Below are 22,804 nucleotides of genomic sequence, written 5' to 3'. Positions count from 1 at the left end.
CCTGTCTCTAGGCAAAACCACAAAGTCTGTTACTAACCAGACTGCAGGCTCCTAACCACCTCTTGCTCTTCTGCTTTCCTCCCCTCACAGGCAGTAAAAGGTGTAACAAGATCCTCCTGCATTGCGACCATTACGCTTTCTGCCTATCATAGCAAAGTCTTTTGCCAGCTGACTGCCTACAGGCCTTGCTTATGTTTTCATTTCTGTTTAATTAAATCTGTATATAAAAAGCAATCCTGCCTGGAACTTCTTTTCCTGTCAGAGAGGACTTCTTTTTGATGGACAGACAGCAAACAAGGCTTCTAAACTTCAACCTTCTTAACTAACACTTTCTCAGATAACACTTGCAAATAACAAAATACATCTTCATTCAGAAATATCCATTGTAGGGCTAGCAGATCTATTCAATCAATTGGCTCCGTTTCCCTCAATTTAACTGCATTCATGTATACGGGAAGGAAGGCTAGTTCTATGTCATTTAAGAAAAGCACTGAGCCCAGTCCACGATCAGCATCTTTCAAGATCTCAGAGTCTTTTGTTTTTTTTTTCAAAAAAGTTTAGAACAAGGAACCTAATGGTCTCACTATTACAGTCACTGTCTGAGGGTTGTTATATTGACTTGAAAAATTTTTCATAATCACAAGGCGATCCTCACAAGGCACGGGAGGAATAAGGCTATCTGAGCACCTGGCTCTTGAATAAGATGTCCAGCTGTCCCGGTGTGCTTGTGAATAAGGGGTTTCCAGGGCAAGGGGCTTTTAGTGCTAAAACTGGGACAGTTGGGGCAAACTGGGTGAGTCAGTCCCCCTACTTCAGAAGCTGGAGCTGTGGAGTGGCTGGCGGTAAGGAGCTAGCGTGACAGTTAAGAAAGATGTGGCGGGGGGAAGATGAAGCAAGGTGAGCCTGCTTCTGTACAAGAGCTTCCTAAATACCAGCAATAATAATGGTGAATAATTACACATAAGTGGTTCTCTCCAAATAACTGTAATTTGTTGCCTCAAGGTCATTCATTGTTTTGGGGGAATGGTTTCCTTAAATCCCAATTCTTGGCCTTATTTAATAGGGGGTGACATATATTCTTTAAAGCTTCCTTAGCTGACTGAAAATAATATGCGTATCACTTCCTGGTGGCATGTACTTTCTAAACATCTTATTTATCAAGGAAACATCAGATGGTATTTTTTCCATTGCTGGATGTTTCCTAGCACCATTTATGTTTTTGCTTCTGACTCACTGAGGGAAGGAAGTCAGGTTAGTAGGCAGTGCTATAGATTGTATCATATATACACCGCTGATGTCAAATCGTAGATCATCACATCAGAGCATATGTGATAGAGATTATTGGAGCGATTCCTCAAATACTTCTGTTTAACAGCAGAATATGATGCAGGTTAGTAAGTCCAGTTGGAACAGGAATGATTTGGTTTGAATATAAGGGTTTTATGATTAACAATACTCACTTTCAGGGACCTTTTGAGTTCAAGGTTGAGGTGATATTCTGAGAGCTTGAGGCTACTCAAAAGTTTGACTTCTAGAGAATTTTATTTAAGTCATCTAAAATTTTGTGAAAGAATTAGTACAGTGTAAACGGGGTACTTAAATTTCCCATATGGACTTTTTTTACAGGTTAAGAAAGTGGTCAGTATGGCTATTCCTTTGTTTTGCCTGAAACTAAGAAAAGTAGATGCACTTTAGATGTGAAAAATATGTGTATAAAAATAATAACCAATCACTGAGAGCTTAGGCTTTAGGCTTTATCTGCTCAATAGGCATACAGTTCTTGTCCTTCTCTTACAGAAATCTTCACTTAAGAAATGAATTATTTTTTTCTGGGTTGTCACTGTGGATTTAAATACTTATGTAACACCTTACTGGGAATTGGGTTCAGCATATTTCACTTGAATATTTTAACTGTGGTGTTTTTCTTAAATTTTGAGTTAAATTGTACTATTAGAAATGAGCCCAGAAGTCAGGAAGAATTCTATTTACATGACAGATCTGGATAATTAAGATTGCAGATATCAAGCCACGCATGGCGCTACACAACTGCAATCCTAGCACTCAGGAGCTGTGGCCAGAGGATTGCTGGGAGTTTGAGACGAACCTGGGCCACATAGTGAGTTCAAGGCCAGGCTGACCTACAGTGTAAGACTCTGTTTCAAAAATACCTAAAAATTCAAAAAAAAAAAAAAAAGAAAAGAAAAAAGAAAAAAAAACAATAACAACAAAAAGAGATGGCAAATATTTTGCACAAAACAACTAATGTATGATCATGTAGAACTTGCAGTAAGATGATTCAGTCGTTCAATTGTCCATGATTATGATAGCTCCAAAAATGGCCCATTAGGCCCTAAAAAATATGTTGCACCAAGAAAGTAGATTTAGATTAAATTATCAGCCTTCTGATAGGATGGCTTTAAAGGACATTTCACATGTTTATAAATAAACTAATATAGCCTAAAAATTAACTCAACACAAAACTCTACCTCTCTTTCTCTTCGTGATGACAAGCTTTGCTTTTGCTTTTGCTTTCTACCTTGAATTCTGGATAAATATTATTCAAATACATTCATGTTAAAGTCCTACCTTAATGAGGCAAATGTTTTTTCTCCATTTTATAATATCTTAAATTTAGAAAGTGTAAAAGTTTAAAATGTAACAACATATAGCATTTCTTCACTAAACCCCTCTCCAGACATGTATATTTAATCAATTTTCCGTACAGTAATTTTTAAAGATCTGTTATATACCCTCCCCTTTCTTTCCTCTGCCTTCCTTCCCTCCCTACCTTCCTAGATACTGGTTTGATTAGTTCTGTGAATCATCTTTGCCTCTGCACATCCCCAGCCCTGACACAAGGGCCAAAGGACAACACTTGGGTAAGTTCACTCCTGTCCAACAAACCAATGATTCAAATCTCCTACTTTATACTTTTATTTGTCTTGTGTTTTTCAAAGTTTTTCTAAGCTTGTTCTCTACATAAAGCCCTAGTTAAGCTATTCCTTATTTGATCCTGCAAGAAAGAGAATGTCTCACTAAATAGAGTCCCTTTAAAAATTTATAGACAGCTGCACCAAGTATTTATGCATAAAAACAGATTGTTTACCAATAGAGAAATTTCAAAGGCAAGTGTATACAGTCCTTGGCAAAACACTCTTAGTAAAACACTGTCAGATAGCAACTGTTCATAATCAACTAAAGGACACATTAATGAATGTGCCAGAGGTTTTCTTCTGTTCTGGAATATATTTTTCTGCCAGCTATAAGACCAGGGAAGAACTTCTCCTTGTCTTTTCCAGAATTAGCCAGAACTTGTAGCCAGCATCACTAGAGCACACTCATAGTCAATAAGGCACTGAATAAGATGTCTCAGTGTTGCCATAGAAACTGGAAGAAGCATTGAAACACCTTCTCTGCATACTTTAATTTCATCTGAGTGACTTTATTTAAGAACCAAAAATAAAAAGTGCACAGGGATGTAATTATATAAAAAGCTGTGTTCAATTATAAATACAGTGCGTACTTTTGCCTCTGTGTGCAGTTCCCATCTCTTTTCCATTTGAGGACATTTGAACTATTTGAGAAAGATGCTTCATTTGCCATTTAATTGAACTGAGTCCCAGATTTACAAAGATAAGGAAATAAGGGTTCCTTCTGCATTTCTACCACTCGTGTCTCACTCTGGGCATCTGGTAACAAGGCCCACTTCCAGGGTATGGTCACATTGGGCCCCATGGGCTCCCCAGGACCAGCTGAAATTGCTCTGCCCTCTGGCATTCACTAGTCTAAAATGTTCTGTGGGTTTATGATAATTTTGAAGGGTAATAAGGAGAAGTGGCCAGGAGAATGCCAAAAGAGCAATTAGTGGGAGAGACCAACGAGACTTTTTAAAAATCCTGTTGCTACTTGTAATAACAGCTCATTCCATAATAGGGGGCATACACAGAGAAACCTAAGCACCTCAAAAAGGTGGCCATTCTGCAATAGTCACCTGAGGGGGAAATGTGCAGAATTTGGAGGGTCTTTATTCACACCTTCTAATGGGCTGATGAATACAATTTGCTGGAAGAAAACAATGCATCTTCTTCCTAGTACAAAGAAGGCAATCCTGTACCTGCAGGCTGGCATAATTTGAAATGTCCTTAGGTTACTCCTTCCTGCTTAGTGATTTGCATGAGGTTGTGTGCAATATAGAATTTACTTCAAACGGAAAATGCAAAGATATAAGGTGTGTCTGCTGAATAAAGATACAGCTCCTCTGCTCTTTGGGAATATGCCTCATCTGATCTCTTGATTTGGATGACTGTAAGTGACTTAGTCTTTCTGCAAGGCAAGTAAGTCCTTTACATGAATAAAATGTGGAATGATTTTTCCCTTTAGGAGAGTTGGCAGCCTACATGTAAAAAGCATAGGTAGTTCAGGTAGACTCATTTGCAAAACTAGACTGGATACACTGCTTAAATGTCTAATGCTTGCAAAAACAAAGGGACTGAAGAATTTTCACTATCTATGACTGAAAATGTTTACGTCAATGAATCTAGAATTTCCAGACCTTTGGGTCCAGGGAAACAGCACCCACAGAAAGAGCATTCCTCAAATACAGTTTAAATCATCAGCAGTGTCTTCTGTCTGGCTGCGAGTTCAGATGTATTGGTTTCATTTTTCTGTTTTGTTTTGCCTTCTCTGTGTTTTGATTTATTTGCTTTTCACCCCACACCAATCTGCAAGGACTGAACTTACTTTTTAAAAAATATTATTAAAATCCATTCTTAGGCAATGTCAGTTTTATAGAAAATTTTACAGGACAGTAGGAAGAGGGCTTCTTAGCACATATTCCTTGAAGAACGTCAGACTTACCTTTCAGATCATATTTCTATGGAGAACCTCATTCAAGTGCTGAGCAAAACAAACAGCTATGTGATTAGTGAGAACCCCTTTCTTATAAATAGCTAGTTTTATAATCATAGAAATTCTTTTTATTTTTCACAAGAAGTGTGACACTAAGATACACAGGGAGATAAAGTTTAATCTCCTGGGCTTAACTTTTGATTTCAGTATCCTAGGCTCAGAGATCCGATTCCACCAGCACATTAAGAATCAACTTAACCAAGGAGAGACTGATTTATAGACTCGGAGCACTCAATTTTTGTTGAAAACTATGACTATTGAGGAAATCCCACACCTGAGGATGCCAATCAGTATATTTCTCTCTGTACATTTTACATTCTGCACGGATTGGAATAAGAAGTCATGTGAATTAACTATTAGATGTTAGCAAACAAGGAACACTTTACTTACAACCCCCTAGGGATGTGATGCCACTGGGAGAATTGTGTTTGTTTTTTTTTTTTTTTTTGGTTTTTCTCCGGTACCAGGAACCGAACTCACAACCTTGCGCTTGCCAAGCAGGCGCTTTGCCGCTGAGCTAAATCCCCAGCCCCGAGAATTGTGTTCTTAAATGTGACTGTTTTCCCATGGACAAGGTGTGTGTAGACACTGGCCACTTTAGGGTCTCCTCTTTCAAACAATTCCAAGGAGAAGCAGTGTCCCCACTTCTTGCCCTCTTCTATATTAAAACTCCTTCCTTACAGAAATGAAGATACCAAGTGCACCTGCAGTCAAGTTTCAGATGTCTAGAAATTGATCTTTTGTTTTGACTATGATTTTTTTCTGTCATTTAACTATCTTTCATTGTTAGAGTATGCACTCTTCAGAAAACCCTTCCATGTCAGACCCACGTTTAGCCTCAGGAAACCACTGATCTGTATTTGTAAGTATAAAATAAGTTTGAATTTTCTAGGGCTTCCATTCTATCTTTTGGAAGCCCTACATATCTTTGTGTTGATGAGTCATGTGTTGATTTTACCCTCTAACTTTTAGAAGAAAATCTTTTTTTTTAATCTTAAAGATCTTGGGGGCTCTTGAGTGCTTAATACGTGTTCCTTCTGTTCAGTTCTCTGCCTTAACCTCCAGCTCAGGCCCCTCAACTGCTGAATTCTTTTCATTAAATCTTTAGTAGAAATTTTGACACAAAAGTGTGTAACTTATGATTCTTGTTAAATCTTTAACAGCAGAAATTTTGATACAAAAATATGTAATTGTGATTATATATGATATACCACATAGAATTTTGCATCTATGTTTTCTCCAAGGATATCTTCAATTCCAAGAAATTCTCAAAGGAGCTTCTGTGGCCTTTGTGAAATAGATCTGACTTATCTTCTATCTTTTTATTTCATTTCGCCCCATATCATGAAATATTGTTATAATCTGATTCGTTTTCTACAAAGAAATGCATGCAAGCGTGTCACCTTCCACAAATTGCTTAAGGATTTTGAGCCTTGGTTGGTTCTTGGAAAAATAAAAATGAACACAAATTTTGTGAACTTTGAATGGTCAAGAACTGTGTAAAAATGCTTTGCAAGTTATATAATGCTATAAATTAGTTATTTGCAAATTTACAGTAGCAATTTTTTCATAGGTACAGGGCACTGCAAGAAACTCTTTGCAATGAGCTTGCAGTGAAGTAAGAGAGGAAGAACAGTAATTAGAGTAATCTAATTTTAGATTTCTATATTTGTGCTCTGATCTTAGCAATTAAGCCCAAAGACCTCCAATAAAGTGTCCGTGAAAGACATGCAAGCACTCTCCTGACCCTTGCTGAGATGATCCATGCCATTCCTCATCATGTTACTCCAAATGTCAACATGTGCTTCTCTTCCTTGCTTTTTCTTTTCTTTTTTATGCCTGAGTCTCTAAGGTGGGAGCACATGCACCTGAACTCTGACACTTTGTGAAGGGAAGAAGTTGTTCTTGGCAAAATGCTCAGTAACAAGCCTATCAGATTACAGAACGCGTTTCCTTTATCTTGGGGCATTGGACTCTATTCAGAGGGCAAGCAGGATAGGATTTCTCAGCTTGTGTGGACATGTTAGTCATTCTTTCTGGGAGAAGAGCGTAGCTCTTCTGCTTATACTCTAGGAGGGTCAATGTCCCTATGAGAAAGGCTTTTCAAACTAGGTGCCTCAGGTACCTTCCACTGAACAAAATGACCTTATTGCCCAAAAGTACATCTGCTTACCAAGAGCAAGAGGTGCGTCCTTCCCGGAACTTCTGTTCAAACTAGAATGTGCCTGTAGCACGGCAGAGGTTTGGTACTTCTATGAGGGATAACTACAAGAAAACCTCCTCTCCTCCATTGTGTCTAAACAGGTTTTCTCTTACTGGGTTCCAGAGCACTCTGTCACTATCCTTTCTTTTATTCTTTTTTCTATAGATATGTTCTCCCCCACTGTTTCCATTATTGTGTTTTGAAGGGCATATTTTTATCAAATGTGCAGGTCACTGAAATCTTTCTGGAAAATCAGCTGAAAGAGAACACTTTTTTAAAAAGACTCTTTTAAAAGGAAGGTGATATTCTTTTTTTACTTTTTTTTCTTTTGTACCAGGAATTGAACTCAGGACCTTGTACTTGCCAGGTAGGGCCTGGGCCGCTGAGTTATCTCCTGGACCCAGAAGGCAATATTCTTGATAAAGAAGTATGAGAACTGTCATTTTGCCTGTTGATCCATCATAACACAAGCAGACATACACATACACACACACACACAACCTGTGCATACACACACACTATCTTTGCACATCTACACGCAAAACTGCATTTATTGCACAAGGATATTTAGGGTCTTCACTCTTCAGCAGTCTCTAATGACATGGACAACATCACCACCTGAAACTAGAGAAATCACACAGTTTGAGGTATTTGGTCTGATTACTGTCCATTGTTTAGCATTACTGAGAGGGAAGCAATAATAATGTAAGACTGTGAATGAGCCCCATTTTCTTGTATATAACTCTTCTGCATGTTGCATACTTTCTGTCATGAAAATATGGCATTTTTCTGTTTTATCCAATATTGTTAACATACAGTTGATAGTTCTCAGGTTTTGTTTTTTAAAAAATAAATGTCTACAAAAGTTCATATGGGTATAGGGTTTTTGTCATACTCCATAGGTTTTATATCCTGAATTCTCATGCTTTTAAAAAATATCTCTAAGTAGATTATGGTAACCTACCCATTATGAAAAGAGTGTTTTAAAATATTAGTTGGGTATTTACATATTTATTTATTTATTTAGGAAGGAGGTTATCTCCTTCTTGTTTTAAACATGTAGTTCTATTGAGCTGTGGTCACAAAACAGGAAATCTCCTAACTTATTTAAAACATAATGGCCAATATTTATGAATATGCTATGGTGTTTGGAAATGAAAGTACATTCTCTATTAGGCACACACATTCAATATGTATATGCTTGTTAGTTATATAATTCAGAAAGGCAATGCCTTGAAATATTTGTATCTGTTTATTCTCTTTATTACTATGTGCATCCTTGTGGCATGGCTATTTGTGGTATGTCTGTACCTTGACAGTGAAGCGCGGCTGGGGATATAGCTCCGTGGCATAAGCACCTGCCTGGCAAGTTCAAGGTCCTGAGTTCAATTCCCGGTACCAAAAATCAATAAATAAATGAAATGTTTGCATTTACAAACAAACAAACAAACAAAAAACCAAAAAAACCAACAAACAAGACAGTGAAGAGGTACATGGTCATTTGTATTCCCAAGGCCACCTACTTTCTGTATTGCTCAGATATATTATTATGTGCATCCAGGTTCATGGTTGTTAAAATTTATTGGAATATTGTAACTTTATCAAATAAAATAATCCAATTTTTGCTTTCACCTTGGATTGGTTTTGCTAGACATGAATATAATTGTATTGTATTAGTTTCTTTGATATTGATTCACTTTGTCTCCTTTTCTCCCTAGTTTTTTGCTTTTACATCATTCTTATATATCTAATTTTTTTATAATTTTAGAGAAAAATATTTGCAATTGCCATAAACACATTTTCCATTTCCTTGCATCTTTTCTCTTTCCTTGTATATCTCATTGCCTTGAATTACCTTTGTTTTTCCTTATGCTGACTTATAAATATGCATTGAATTTATTTTATTTTAGTAGTTGAGCTGATATATTTAACAACTGTAACAAAGCAAATGATTCTGCTAGAACTTTTTAGCATTTTTATTTATTTTTTTAATAAGACAAAAAGCAACATGCTCTTACTTCTTTTTTCTACCCTCCTATCCCTATACTGTTCTTCTGTATCCTGTAACACATGATAAAAATCAAAGTTGAGTGAATTTTAGTAGATTCTTATTTTATATTTGCTGGAAATTCATTATGCTACCTTAAGATAACACAGACTTTACAGTCATTAAAGTAGATTACAATTTTTTTACTGCATCTACAGAGGAATTCTGGATTGAGTTGTAAGTTCTAGGAAATAGGTCAGGTTGTCAATATGATATTGAATACAGCTGCCCTGCCATCTGATTTGGAGAGCCTGGAACAATATAACCTTCATTTCATGGTGCACATGGTGAGCAGTTGCTCTATATTTGAACAGATCTTCCAAGTCCTTCTGACAAAGTAGAAACAGAACCTCTACACTACTCCAAACAGACAGATGGCCTCCTCCTCAGGGAAGCTCAGAGTGAGACTCCAGAATCTACACGTCTTTGTGCTTCTCAGGCTGATGCTGGCTTGACAATATCATGTGAGAAGCAATTGGTCTATTGCAAAAAGGCTGAACAGGAGTCCTGGGTATTTGCCTCTACAGATAGACCCATCACCACAAGAAAACCATTTACACTTTCAACATTCTGCTTCCCTTAGGAAAGGACCATGGGAAATGTCAGCTGAAGGTCCAGCTACCTCTAAATTTTATTTTTGTCTTTTTTGCTGTCTAAAGAGGCTGTGAGTCCTTTTCTTTCACATTTGATGAAAGAGGGTGTCACATTCCTATATTTATCAGTGGGATAACTCAGAAGACTCCTTAAGAATCCTGACTTTCAGTAGTTATAAACCAGTAGCAACTTCATAGAAGATGCAACAGATTTGCTAGAGGCTTTAAACAAAAGCGAGGGAAGTAAAGTTCCATCAAAATAGTACTTTCTTCAAATTGCGCCATAAATATTTAGTCATTTAAATAACAGGCCAGAAATCTGCTTGTGTGCTTATTCTTTAGAAGCCAAATTAAATGAAAAAGTCAAAATCAAAATAAATTGTTGAAGTATTATTTAAAGTGCTATCGTGATCCAAAGAGGAAGGAAAATACTTGTATTCCTAAATAGTGATCCAAAACGAGAGAAGTATTTGGTTACAGGCTATTGAGATAAATCAGAAATAGTGGATATGATTTCAATCGGTGGGAAAGATGGTAGGGAGGTCATTCCAAGCATGAAATGTAGTATAAACACACACATAGATATGCAAAGTCTAAAGTATATCTTGGTGACCACAAAAGAGCTATGTCACCTAGGGCATAAATTTTGCTTCCTGAGAACAACTGAAAGTGTCTTATAATATTTTTGCTTGTCACAAGTGAGTAGGAAATGCTATGGGCATTTATTAGTAAAGACCAGACACACCGCTAACCATTCCACAACACACAGTACAATCTCTTTTAACAAAGAATCATCCAATCAAGTATGTCAACAGCATCAAAACAAGGAAACCGTATTCTAGGGCATAGCTACTTTTAAACATTTATGAGAATAAGACTGGAAAGGTAGCTTAAGGAGTTGAAATGCTAGGCTGAGGAGATTTCACTTGAAATGGGAGGTGGAGAGCAATCACTGAAGCTTTTTGATTGAAGGAATAATATGAATATAGTGCCACTTAGGAAGACGAAGTGCCAAACACAAATTATTAATTGGAGAAGTACGATGTGAAGAAAGAGATGAGTAGATGATTAAGGGCCTGTGGCAATATTTCTGGTGCAAGGTAATAGGTACATGAACTTCCAAAAGGAAAGGAAGTGGTCAGTTCCAAAGGCATTGCAGGAAAGAATGTACATGACTATAAATTTTTAAATTGTGATGAGGGCAGAGGATGGTGGAAGCTCATCATGGCATGGATGAGCTAAGAAGCAGAAGAGTCAGGAGAGAGGACTGCTCTGAAAGAGAAGTACACCTTGACTTTGGCTAGTGGGCGAGTCATTCATTGGTGGATACTCTCACTGTTAGATGGCAGATAGATTCTACCTCCCATTTCTATATTCTTCAACTCATGCAGTTGAGTTGAATCCAAGTAACCACCTTCATTTGCACAATATGAGCTCTGGTAAGAAGAGAGATGGGCTGTTTCTTAGCAATTCAACCAGACGATCCCCTCTCACCCTAGCAGCATAACACTAGAGTTCATTAAATGTTTGACATTACTCAAGGGTACTAATGGTTTTTGTTTATTATCAATTGTTTGTGCTTCTATGTGCAGCCTCCTTGATTCCAGGGTTGTAAATTTCAGTTACATTTGTGTTCTGGGCATGAGTTCACATTTATGTAAATCCTTCACATGCTGGTACAAATCCACTCAAGTCGATTGTTCAGCACATCCCAACATGTATATTTGAGAGGTTTCCATGAATTACATTCTTTGTTTTAATCCAGCACTGACTCATTCCCATGTATTTACCATTGCTCCTGCTGCAACTTGACCCACAGTACTTTGTGAGTTTGATGTCGCTGCTGTGGGCAAAGGTTTGGACCCTTTTCCTCGTGCAGCGTGAGTGGAAGTAGAGGAGTCCAGGAATTAGTCACAGCCCACAGCTGATGTACACAGCAGCCAGAAACAGGCACTTTCATATATGCATTAGGTTGAAGCATAGCTAGCTTAATTCCCTCTGACATGTGCAAGGAACTTCAGCCTCCATTGCAGTATTTCCTCATGAGTCCAGCTCCATAAAATTACATAGTGATAGAATCCATGAATTTGTCAATTGATTTATCAGTATGCTACTCTAGTTATAGGAGTACATTTATTGTATGCATTTTGTTAATTGAACTAGACTTGGTGACTAATATCCTTAGGGCATTCCTTTCCATGACTCAGTAGTAGTCAAATTTGTGCCTAAGAAAGATTGATCCAGTGTGAAATCCGCTAAAAGAGTGGGCCAGGAGCGGGTATTTTCTTCTAGCTCACCACCTTCTACGAGCCAAAGAAAACAATCGTCAGGCAGATAGATAGGTCAGTGTCATTGGTGCACCATGCTGAGTATGGATGCTTATTCCAAATGACACGTTCCTTCCTCACCTGACCCTGAGTAACCTACATCCTCAGAAGCTACATGTCTTCCTCTATAGAGGAAAATCTGTCTCCTGGATGTATTTGCCTACCAGGGTACAATTCTCTCATTCACCATTTTTATTTCCCCATGTAAGTTGCATTATTTATGTTTCCAGAAGTTTACAGAAGTTGATATCAAAGGCTTTAAATGAAAGAGTAATATAGCAGGTGGATTAAAGGTAGGAAAGGCAAGAAAAGCTTTACCAAAATTGCATGTCTTTGGAACTAATCTTGATTGTCAGATATATAGCTATGTCTATGTCTATATCTATCTCTATGTCTATATCTATATCTATCTATATCTGTACTATCTATATCTGTACCATCTATATCTATATGAACCATACACATACAGTTATTTTAAGTTGAAATTTGTTTGAAGATTTTGTGTTTGAAGAGATAAAGAATTATAAAAATAACAAAGATTGGATGATAAAAAGAAAAAACTTTGGAAATATGGATTCTTGAAAAGCTATGGAAGATATTAAGATTCTTGGCCTAAAAGTCTTCAGATATCTTAGTGCATATTTAAGTTAATATTTGTACTTACAGCCAGATAAAATCTCTGTGAGATTCAGAGGAAATATCTTCCTCAGATATTTACCAGATTTTCCTGAGAATGGTAAATGTAACAAGTTAGTTCATAAAGACTTAAAAATGAGAAAATATCTCCAGAAATTATTCTTTCACATAAGAGCAAGTGAGTGAAATTATTTCTCCCAAGCTGTTATACCTATCTGGAATACCTTTTAGGAAATGTAAACTTCAAACACTAAAGTTCATCACAATGACACAATTTTCAAGAGATGAAATTAAAACTATGGCATTAATACTATTTTCGTTTCATGGTAAGTTTTTCTAGTAGCCTTTTCCCTGCTCAATGAGAGCTACTATTCAACTTTTGTCAAAATATGACCATAAAAGCTGAATTGGGACCTGATGCCCACTGAGGCCTAAAAATGATTTTAGTGTGACTGTTCCTGGGAAACCCCAGCTAAATCTTCCAACTTTTCACTTTTCAAACATGCTGAATACATTCACCCAAACCTACAAATACAAACAATAAAATTAGCTGTTTTTAAACCTGTGTTGCTTTCCATTGTGTCTTGTTTGTTAAGAGTAGGAAAATTTATTGGAGTAAAGGAGTAGGGAATAGGAATAACCCCTGAAAGACAGAAGGAGTCACGAATGGGTTGCTTATCATTGTCTTTTGTGCAGGTTCCTCTGTCACTTTCTTCCATGTGGCAATCTCAGAAGAAATGCTTCACTTAATGCTGTCCACATTGTGTAACAGGAGAGGGAAAAGTGATCAGTTAATCATACAGAGGGCTGAAGATTTAGCTCAGCTGCACAGTGCCTGCCTAGCAAGTGCAAGGTCGTGAGTTCGATTCCCGGTACTAGAAAAAAACAAAAAATAAAAAATAAAAATTAATCACATAGATTTAATGAAATCATCTAAGGATTTCTATTAAACACTAAAATAATTTAAGATGCAAAATTAACCATCAATTTACCCTAGGAATTTTAAAATAGGTTTTAAACAACTTTCATTAATCCAGAAGCAAATGAAAAATGCTGGCTGTTATTTCAGGCCCTGTACTTAAGGGTTGTGCCTATATTTATTAATCCAAATGAATCTAAACTGTCTGGTGTCATACAGTTCATAGAATTTCAGAATAAATATATGCATTAGCTAAATACCCTCCATCTATATTCTCTAGATAAAGAGTTTGTGTTGTAACTAAAGACAAATATTTTTAATGGCAAGGAAAATGCGCATTCAAGGCCACCAAGCTGGCATTTGGCGATCTTGTTAACCTCACGTCTTCCTTTGAAAGAATTACAGGAAAGCTTAAATTGTTCATGATACTTCTGGAGAACCTTTGAAACTTGTGAAAACTTTAATAAAAACACAGCTTCTACAAAAGGCCATCAAGATTTGGAAGAGTGTGGTCAGTACCTATTCTGATTATTGTCTCTTTCTTCAGGAGCAAGATCAATGAGGTGTGAACCATCTAGGCATTTTTATAAAAATAGCAACTCATTTTCATAACAGCAACTGTTTGTTTGCAATTATAATTTTATTCTTGTTTTGATATATAGTTAAATAACTTACAATAGCAAAATAATAAAATGAAAACATTTTTGCTATGTGAAACATAACAAAAAAATGTGAAATCATTTTCTCTATGATACAATCTCATTTAATCTATATCAAAGAGTTTTAAATACATTTTACCACTATCATTTTTACTGAAATGAAACTGATTCAGAGATCTCTCAAGAAACTTATTCAGAATTAAATTGTCATCTAGTGGTCAAGCCAGAATAATAATCAAGAGGATTTTACTTTAACTAATTGGAATAGCAATTTCTGTGACATTAAATAGGGGAAATAATATTATCTCATTTGGAATTTATGCAGACTAACATTGGTTTACTTTTATTTTCTTTTGCACTGTGTTGTAAATAACTGGTCTTCTTTACACTGTATAACAATGTCTAGATTTCTTTGAAAAGCATCTCTGTTATTGAACTTGTATACTATTAACTCTCCCTTCCTATATAGATGTTTCTAGCCCCAAATTACTTGATGTGAATTTACATTATGAATTTTAGAGCTGTCAGTCATTTGTTATAATCAAAAAGAACAAGTAAATATAGAAAACACTCTTCAAGAGTCAATTTAAAAGTCAAGGTACATAGGCGAAAGAACCTTCAAACACTGGCTAAGTACAGATGCCACACTCTTTGCACATCCAGTGTATAGTGTAACTTTTTTGGTGAATATTTATGAGGTTAAAAATAATTGCCAGATTAAGATGTGTATAAGGGAATATAACTGTAATCTCAGCACTCCAGGAGACTGAAATAGGAAGTTCACAAGTTCTAGGCAAGCCTGGACCGTTTAGTGACGTACTAAACCTTGTTTTAAAAACAAAACAAAGCAAAACAAAACAATGAACAAAGACTAGTGATGTAGTTTAGTGTGGAGATCCTGAGTTCAATGCCCAATACCTAAAAAAAAACCAAAAAATAGAGAGAGAAAGCCAGATTGATCACTGGAATCTAATAACCTTTCAGAAATATGTTTTAATTGTTTTGTTTTTAATTTAAATAACTTCTTTTCCTATACCACTTAGTCTGAGCCCACTGAATTTAGCATACATAGTATATATTTGCTTGACTTTAGTGTTCTTAGGTCTAGACTTAAAATTTACATAACCTAAAGCAGCACAGCGTGACTTCATCACTAAACTGGTGTTTGTACCGATAAGTTTATTTCACCACATGTAAGCAGAGAGCAGAACAGTTTTCTTGGGAGACACTGAAGTGCAACAAATGCCTTACACCTACTGAACTGAGGATTTGTTACTTCTTGCACGGTGGCAGCGTCAAAGCGTTTGGGCTGGCCGTTCTCTGCAGGATGCCCAGACAGCAGTAGAAAGAGGAAGGAAGGAGCATGTTGCACAATTTTAAAGAAGGACGTGACCATGCAGAGTGTCAATGACGGGCATCTGCCAAGCAAAAGGAAATGTCTATCACTCCGAGAAGGGCTATGAAGAGAAACCCTATCTGTGGATCTTAGGCAGTGTGACTATCTTGCCTCACAGTGACAGAATCAAAGTTTCAGGCTTTTCCTTAGAAAGCCCCAATGTGCAAACCAGCCAAAAGTCTTAGTCACTTTCTTCAGCCCTGGGACTCAAATCTGACACCTGTAGTTTGAAGGTGGAAAAGTTTATTTTGTCTCATAGTTTGTAGAGTTTCAGTCCGTGTTGGCTTCTTCCAATGTATGGCATGACAGGCAAGAAGGAGAGACAGACAGACAGACAGACAGACAGAGACAGAGAGTGAGGGATGACGGGAGTTGGGGAGAGGTAAAAACCTGCTAGGTCATGACTGAGGTAACCCCCACCTCCTAACAGCAAGCCAGCTATCAGCTCCATAATCCAATTACCTTCCCAAAGCTTCACCTATGGTCACATGAGCTTTGAGGGGGACATCTAGATATAAACCATAATGCAGGATTCACTGAGTGTTAACAGTCCCAGTTCCAGCCACAAGGTATGGAGAAGGTAGGGAGAGGGAACATTTAAACACATACAACTCCTTTCAAAGATTGAGCACCGCAGTTCAGAGAAAAGTCACTAGGGAGGCTGCTGAAGTGAGAAGAAATAGAGCCATGAACTTTACAGCTGTCGTTCTGGGACAAGAAAATAACAGCAGCAGTCGTGGAACAGACGTCCTGTGGCAGTCAGAGCAGATGGAGGAGAGCCAAACATCTAAGGACCTGCTCCCAGAGTAGAGACAAGTGAACAAGGTGGGACAGGGCCTGAGGCAGGAGCCTGTGGGAAAGCGAGCTCGCTGATGCTGGCAGAAAGCCCAGGACTCATGGGGAAGGGACTCCCCTTGCAGTTCCGTCTTCTGTTTCAGTTACTCACGGTCAAGTGTAGACTGAAAGCATCCTATGGAAAATTCCAGAAACAAACAATGCATCAGTGAGAAATAATGTTGATAATGGTACATAACTATTACATTTTATTATTAATTGTTAATTTCTTTACTGTGGTTCATAGTTATGTGCACAGGGAGAAAGCACGATAGATACAGAGTTCATGAGCTATAGTTGCAGGCGTCCACTGGGGAGTCTCGGATTTTGTTTCCCATGGATAAAGGGGGACAGGTGCCCTCAGGAGATTTCCTTGGATGATTAAAAGGAAGGAAGGGAAGGGAAAGGGGTAGGGAAGGGAAGGAAAAGCAGAGAAGCAGAGCCAGGGGCAGGTGGGGAGCTACTCCTCATTACCTCCCTTATGTTCTTGCCATACGTGGGTGCAGTCTTTGCTTCTGTACTGGTTTTCTGGCAAACAAGGGCAGCTCCGGCAATATTCTGTCTGTAGTCACATCTGGACCAGAGTGGCACACTGTGTTCTATCTGTAAGTCACAGGACATAGAGCAATAGTTAGTCTCCTGAGAAGTCCTAGAATAAACAACAGATATAATTTCTCTTTCACACTTGTTTAAGAAATCATTAAAAATAACTGAAGTAAATTTTACTTAAAATAGGGGGCTATCTTTGGAGAGCACCACCATAGGATACAAGAATACATTCTTCTACTTTAATTACTGTCAAAATAAATATTAGTATTGGTAGTGCCAAAGTTAGAAACAGGTTAACATTTAAACCTATGCCTTCTAAAAGTGACACATATTTTATTTGTACTGCATAAAGTTCTTTTTAGCTTAATTCTCTCAGATATAAAATGATGGTAATGGTCAGGCATGGTGGCACATGCCTGTAGTCCCAGTACTCAGGAGGCTGAGGCAGGAGGATCATCATGAGTTTAAGACCAGCCTGGACTGCAAAGTGAGCTCAAGGCCAGCCTGAACTGCATAGCGAGAACCTGATTCAAAAAGACAAAAAATAAAATAAAAAAATAAAAAAATAAAATGGTGGTAATATCCAACATACAGGATTGATATAAAAATATGTACATAAGAAAAACTGATATAAACTATCTCATACAATGCTTAATATGTTCTGGGGCCTACTTGTCCCCATTTTAGTCAGAACTCTAATTTGTCAATATTTTCTTTTTCTATACTTCCCAGAATACTGTCAGAGCATTTTTTAAAGATTTGAAAGTCATGAAGTGGAGAAAGTAAAATCTAGCATTCCTGAAATGCTTCAAATTACTCCTTAAACTTAAGAAAAATAGTAGTACCTAAAATGCAGAGTCATCCTTCTTGGCTGTCAGCACAGTATATGTTTGCTTTCTGTGGTTCAAACAAAATCCAAAGATGGTATTTATTCTCTCCCATTCTGTCCCTTCTGTTCACCTTCAGTGTCAGAGTCTCAGATGATAAATCTGATACAGGCACTGGTTCAGACAGACACTGGAAGTTGGGAAGCCGGGAGGAGGGTTTCCCAACTAGCCACTCTTCAGAGGTGGAAGGATCTCCTTGCAGAAAGACCTTGGGCTTAGAGAAGCACTGTCATCAGTCAGGGGAAAAATCTGTAATTCATATCAGCCCATTTATGAAATAATTCCCACACAGGGCAACATCATTGTCCAAGGAGCTTGAGAAGCCGCAGTGACTGGAAGGTATTTCTACCATTTGATGCTAAGGAGCCACGGATATTCTACTCATGCAACATGCTAGGGAGTCTGCAAATGGAAAGGTTAACATGTGAGCTATTTAGGAATTATCTTGTCTTGCTCTGACTGTTGATTCTCAAATGAACCTCCGAGAAGGTAACCCTTGGGAATAGAATCATATGCTCCCAACACCTCTTCTTCTGTTAAATACTTAGTATTGCAAATGATATCTAAAAGTCATGTAACATGCTTTTGGTTTTAAACCTCATGGGCTGAAGATGCTCTCTGGAAGAAGCCATTCTTGGGTCACAGTGGGTAGGTAGTAAGTCTGTGTGTGAGCCTACATGAGTTGCATCTTCTTAAGGAATGAGTGCTTTTTAAGGAAAGATTTTTGTAGGTGGTTCTTTTTTATTCTAGCTTTGCATTTATATTGGGTTCCACCCCCATCTTCTTTCATTTGGTTGTACTTTCTGAAACCTAACTCATAAAAAAGAAACATATATTTCTTTGCCCTATATTAAGACAGAACATCTTACTTATATACACTGTATAAATATATCCTATAGCAACACAAACACTTATTTTGACTGCACTTTTTCTTTCTTAACTTCATATACATGAAGTGGAGAAAGTAAATCACATCCTAAAAAAAGTAGAGAATGTCTTCACAGTGAAAACTCCTTCAGAGGGGCATTTTGCATACAGAGCTGTGTTGCTAAGGTGAAGTGTTTGTAGGCCTTTTCAGAATGACTTTCTTGGGTTTTGGAGCAAGGAGGTTTCGGTTTTCATCTGTGAATTCTCCCCAGCACTGGCAGGGCCATTGCCTAACACTTTCTAGCCAAAGTTTACAACATCAAAACCAAAAAGAGCAAAGCGTTATGGGAAATTTTTTACTGAGAAAATGGTACATGGTAGGAAAGGGAGTAGTAGCAGTAAAGTGAACCAAACTCTTACTTATTGTTCAAATTGTACTGTAAGAATTGAAGAGCTGGTGTGTGCCCCAATTCCACGACAGGCTACCTGTCAGAAAGTGCCCTTAAATCATACATACTTTACAAAACACGAATTTACCTATTGCTGTTTTAGTTGTGTGTGACAAAAATGAAAATTCTTATGAGCACTTTTATTAACATCTACAAGATAAAATGTTTTATTTCTTAGAGGGGGGATTGCCTTTGAATCTGAATTTGTTTTTACCTCCATCAAAGTCTACATTAGACATATCTCACTAGTTTATACTCATATTGAGTTCATGAGAATCTCATAAAATCAGAACTTCTGGAGTGTCTTACCTCAGCCCTTGGAATAAGTAACATCAACGGTCAGAAATTCTATTCTGTTTGTTCTTCTCTTTCTCTTTTACCCTGCTTTCGTTCTCACTTATACTTCCTGGTTCTGCTGTACACTGGAGGTTCTAAAATGTGGCAATAAAGGCAATCTCTCATCTCACCAAAAAAAAAAAAGTAGTTAAAAGTTCCTGAAATAAAGAAAACCCTCATATTGTAAAATTTCTAAACTAGTTGCACAAATTTAAACATTTTTGAATTAAACTTTTTTTGCAGGTTCTTATTTGGTCTATAGTAGGAACAACTGAATTTTTAAATTTAACTTAATGAAGAGATGTTCAGAGGAAAACGACCAGAAAAGAAAGTTGGTGCATTCACCAAGGAAGTATGTTGCAATGCTTCCTCCGTTATGGCTTCCTCTGTCCTCTAACTCTCAAAATGTAGCTTGGGCTGTGGGCTCAACAATCTGCTCAGCTTTTTTCTGTCTGATATTTCAAATAGGGGAAATATCTATACAACCAAATATATATTATACTATCAGTTCTTTTTGGGGGGGCGTATATATCATTTTAAAAACCCAATTAGCTATAACTTAATGAAAGCAATTATGCCTACCACAGTGTTTAATAGCAAACATGTGCTCCTTGGAATCTGAGAATAAATGTTTATTGGTATAAAAAGTTAACTAATTGTATTTCACCTGTAAAAAAAAAAAAAAGCTAGCAGTAAAGAAGAGCAATTCCTTTTCCAGGAATACAACATTTTCATTTTAAACTACAATAATTAATCACCTCTCAGCTTCTTACTCAACCCAAACCATGTGCATTAGAATGGTGACGACATTAGTACCCTTAGCTATAGCACTCTGTCCCTTTTCTCTTGCCTTCTGTAACATTCTGTTCTATTCAGGAATATAACTTGTGCACTCAGAGACAATTCTCTTAGGAATTCGCATTTGCACTGAAGGTACAGCTTGATTTTTCTTTTTTAGGTCCCCTGGAAACCTCAAGCTTTAATGACTAACATTCCAGAAAATTCAAAGTTTTTCCAGTTGATAATATAAGAGGTCCTTAGGTACATCTACATATTTAGATTTCTTCTAAGAGGTGAGATGCAATAAAAAGAACTGTGGCTTAGTAGATGGTGCGATGAACTGTAGCACATCACCTTTTAAGACACTGTTCTTGTTCAATAGCATCAGAATCAGCAGTTTATCTAGAATAACAACTTTAGACGCTTTTACTCTTTAAATTCAGGCCCAGGATTTAGAAAGACTTCCAGGGCAGAGCCGCAGTACAGATACCTATCCCAGTCCACATGCGTGGTTTCTTGAAACCAACTATTTTAGAGTATGATTTCACCAGTCTCAGACTCTATAGTTTGGTTGATACACACAAGTCACATGTCTTCACAATTCTCCATATAAGCGAAAAGAATGCTCAGATCTACGTTAGTGCTATAATTAAAATATTAAATATAGTATATCATGTCCAGTAGTGTGTGTTTGTGTGAAATTCTTCTAAAAATATAACAAAGTGTTTACAGTGCTAATCTCAGGGTGATGAGATTATAAATAATTCTATGTTCATCATTACTCTTGCATGGGTTTGTAGATTTTAAAATGATCAACACGTTAACATTACAAAGAAGAAAACAAAGACGTGGAATGTCACCAGTGAAGTGTAATTAACATTTGCTCTCTGTAAGAAACCCTTAATTTCATAGTCAGAACACCAGATTATTTGTCAGAGGTATGAAGCTGGTATCCAGCCAACAGAAGCACAAAGTAATAAAATGAATATCTCATGTGCAAAAAGGAGGGAAGAGGCAACATGATGTAATAAGGCAAAGCTAGAGAGAGAGTTAGAAATCCAGGACACATTTTGCAAAGAGCTGGAGCCGCTGAGCACTCTGTGTTCTTATCTGGTGATGGATTGTTTATCACCAATCTCTATACTATAGGTCACTCTTTCTAATCTTTCAGTGTCCTTGGGCCACCCTGAGTTAAGAAGAATTGTCTTAAGTCACACATAAAAGCATATAATAGAGATAATATACATACGTGACAAAACTTCCCTTATTTTTATATTTCATTTCTTAAATTATTTTACGAAATAACACAGACCCAAGGTTAAGAGTTAAACAAGAAAACTTACATGTCTGCTTAGTGACAATAAGCGACTGTCTTCACAGGCACCGACGTATGCAGGTGGCCAAAGCGCCGTTTTATTGATAATCACTGCGTTTCACTTGCCAAGTGGCACCAGCACATATGACAGCTGGTGCAAGCGGGTTTCTGTTGGACTGAGGCGTGGGGAGGGGGAGGGGTTAGCACTGCCTGCAGCCTCCCCTAAGCAGCATTCTCTTGTTGCCTATCCAGTTTGCACACCAGCACTGCGCAATCAGGTGGTGAAAAATATTGATGAAAATCACAGAATAATGGTGAAACTTTTCAGACTTGCTGGGCTACTTTACTAGTTTTCCAGTTCCGCACAGGGCCCGTGGTCTGCAATTTTCAAAGTGGGAAATGGACCTCGTTTGGAGGACTGAAAGCATTCTGAAACAAGATAGACTACATTTTGTTTTTCACATTAACAAACAGTATTTATGTCTCTGGACTGCGTTTTGTTTTGTTTTGTTCTGTGAAAGGATGCTACCACTGACCACTGAACTCCATCCCCAGAATTTTTATTTTTATTTTTATTTTGAGACAGGGTCTTCTAAGTTGCTTGGGCTAGTCTTGAACTTGCCATCCTCTTGCCTTCATACCTGAGTAGCCAGGCACTGTTTCAAGTGTTTCACAAATATTCAATAATTTAATTTTCATAACAATTCATGAAATAAATTCTAGTACTCTCCCTGACAAATAGGAGAGAAAACCTATGTGCAGAGAGAGCTTTAGTAACTTCCTCAAAGTCACACAAAGGTCAGAATTTGAACTGGACAGTCCAGTTTGTGAGGCTATGCTCTTGCTGACTTCAGCACCATACTTTGTCCTTCAAATGAGTGAAAGAGCATGTTCATCAGTAGAATTTCAGGATAATGAAATTATTTCAAATATAGTATCAGATTTCTAATTATCCATGAAGCTATCATAGGGTATAATAATCAGAGATTTCCTCTAAACCACAGTACTTAGTTCAAGCATCTGCTCAGAGTCATGCAGCATTATGATCTACCTCTTCCTTCGCATAGTACAAAAACCAGAACACCTTGTTCCCACTGAA

General features: G+C 37.3%; 1 long non-coding RNA gene across 2 annotated transcripts; it reads right to left on the bottom strand.

Annotated features, from left to right (window-relative positions):
• Nucleotides 1-14,254: 14,254 nt before the first annotated feature.
• LOC102021338 lies at nt 14,255-22,067 on the bottom strand. 2 transcript variants are annotated; one of them, XR_001230835.1, is made up of 4 exons: nt 21,734-22,067; nt 17,917-18,172; nt 16,997-17,125; nt 14,255-16,658 (listed from the first exon to the last, which is right to left on the bottom strand). It is a non-coding gene; the product is annotated as an uncharacterized LOC102021338 (long non-coding RNA). The 2 variants fall into 2 exon arrangements; XR_263687.2 differs by lacking the exon at nt 21,734-22,067 and having other exon boundaries at nt 17,917-19,872.
• Between the last annotated feature and the right edge of the window lie 737 nt (nt 22,068-22,804).

The sequence above is a fragment of the Chinchilla lanigera genome, unplaced genomic scaffold (assembly GCF_000276665.1).
Source record: "Chinchilla lanigera isolate Chin_1 unplaced genomic scaffold, ChiLan1.0 scaffold00077, whole genome shotgun sequence".
Classification (NCBI taxonomy): Eukaryota; Metazoa; Chordata; class Mammalia; order Rodentia; family Chinchillidae; genus Chinchilla; species Chinchilla lanigera.
The sequence above is the reverse complement of the archived record's forward strand: the minus strand, read 5'-3'. Positions and strand labels throughout refer to the sequence as shown.